At 44.9% G+C, this 2,194-nt stretch overlaps 1 protein-coding gene across 1 annotated transcript in view; it reads right to left on the bottom strand.

The window, feature by feature from the left end:
• The window catches only part of Exd1 (exonuclease 3'-5' domain containing 1), a 31,277-nt gene that overhangs the window by 7,543 nt on the left and 21,540 nt on the right, over positions 1-2,194 (bottom strand). The window lies entirely within an intron of this gene.

Consider the following 2,194-nt stretch of genomic DNA (forward strand, 5'->3'; position numbering starts at 1 on the left):
AAAAAAAAAAAAAAAGAACTATGTTTATTACTTAACAGCCACTCTGATAACATTTTGGTAAGGAACGTGAATAAAATTAAGAATTGCTATACTGGTTCAGAGATGGCTCAGTGGGTAAAGCACATGCCATGCATGTGTGACACTCTCAATCAGATCCCTGGAATCCACATAAAGCAGGACATGGCAGGCAGGGTTTCTATCTGTAATCCCAGTGCTCCTAGGGCAAGAGAGGAGGCAGGGACAGGAGGATTCCCAAAAGCTCACAGGCCTGGTATATGCAGTGGTGAACAGCAAGAGACTGCTGCAAAGCAGAAAGCAAGGACCCATCTCCACGGTTGTCTCCTGACCTCTACACGTGTCTGCACCCACACACAGCATGCATACGTATCACACATACTGATATTTTAAGAAGTTGCAACAACAGTTTATCTGGATGCCACAGGCTAAATAACGACTCCACACTCTCTATGTCTATGCTGGCTATGGTGGAGCTTGCCAGTAATCCCTGTGTTTGGGAGGTGGAGGCAGGAGAATCAGGACTTCAAGGTCATCCTCAGGTTGGTGCCAGTCTGGGTGAGACCCTGTCTTTAAACAGACAAAATAAAACAAATCAACTTCTTTTTTTTTTTTTTTTAAAGATTTATTTATTATGTATAGGGTTCTGTCTGCATGTATGTCTGCATGCCAGAAGAGGGCACCAGATCTCATTATAGACGATTGTGGTTGTGATGGTTGCTGGGAATCAAACTCAGGACCTCTGGGAGACCAGCCAGTGCTTTTAACCTCCGAGTCATCTCTCCAGGCCACAAATCAATTTCTTAATCCCTAGAATCTCCTTAAGTTCTTAATATGAATTATCTTGAATCATTTGAGTAGGTCCAAAATAAAACTAAGCGTTTTGTTCTGAGACAGGGTCTCAAATGTAGCCCAAAAAGGCTTAAAACCGTGCAACCAAGGCTGGCCCTCGGTTTCCCCAGTGCTGGAACTGTGGGCTTGTGCATCACACTCAGCTGGCAGAGAGGAGACTTCACTGCTCTTGACTTCTGTATTTGTATACATTTATCCATCCGTCTGCGTCTGCACGGACACAGGTGAAGGCCACGAGACAACTTGTGGGAATTGTTTCTCTCCTTTTATCATGTGAGTGAAACTGTGCTCAGGATTGGCAGAAAATGCCATTACCTGGTGAGACATCTTGTCAGCCCTGCTTTTTTAAAAATTTTCTTTCTTTTTCTTCCTTTTTTGGCGGGGGAGTGGAGGGTGAGGCAGGGTTTCTCTATGTATTCGCCCTGGCTATCCTGGAACTCACTCTGTAGACCAGGCTGGCCTCAAATTCAGAGACCCACCTGCCTCTGCCTCTCAAGTGCTGGGATTAAAGACAGTCACCACTCATGGCCTGAGGTTTAATTTTAAACAGATGTATCTATTTTTATTTCATGTGTATGAGCATTTTTCCTGCATATATGTATGTGCACTAAATGTATGCTTGCTGCCTGAGAGGGCCAGAAGAGAGCCCTCTATGTAGTTCCTGGAACCACACTTACGTCCTCTGCAACAGAAGCAAATGCTCTGAGCCACTGAGCCACCTCTCATATTGTTTATGTACATGCATGTGTCTACGTGAGTGCATGCACATGTGCGTACAGATGTTTGCATCTATGTGTGCAAGTGAAGGTCAGAAGACACTGCCTATTCACTCTCTGCCTATTCTTCTGAGACAGGGCCTCTTTCTGAACCTGGGGCTTGTGGTTTCTCAGCTAGGCTGAAAGTCAGCAAGCCTTAGTGAGCTTGCTGTCTCTGCCTCCCTCAGAACTGGCATTACAGATGTTTATGGGGACACTCAGCTTGTTGTGTGGGTGCTGGGATTCCAATCCCAATCCTCGTCATTATACAACAAACATTTTTTGTCTTGTTTTTTCTTTTCTTTTTGATTTTTTTTTCCAGACAGGGTTTCTCTGTGTAACAATCCTGGCTATCCTGGAGAACTCACTCTGTAGACCAGGCTGGCCTTGAACTCCACCTGTCTCTGCATCCAGAGTACTGAGATTAAAGGTGTGCATCACCACTGCCTGGTTATGACTTGGTTTTTTTGAGACAATGTTCTCTGTAAAGCATTGGAGATCCGCCTGCTTCTGCCTTCCAAGTGCTGGGATTAAAAGTGTGTGCCACCGCTGTCTGGCTATAGCAAGCAATT

The sequence above is a fragment of the Microtus ochrogaster genome (genome assembly GCF_000317375.1).
Source record: "Microtus ochrogaster isolate Prairie Vole_2 chromosome 14 unlocalized genomic scaffold, MicOch1.0 chr14_random_1, whole genome shotgun sequence".
Classification (NCBI taxonomy): domain Eukaryota; kingdom Metazoa; phylum Chordata; class Mammalia; order Rodentia; family Cricetidae; genus Microtus; species Microtus ochrogaster.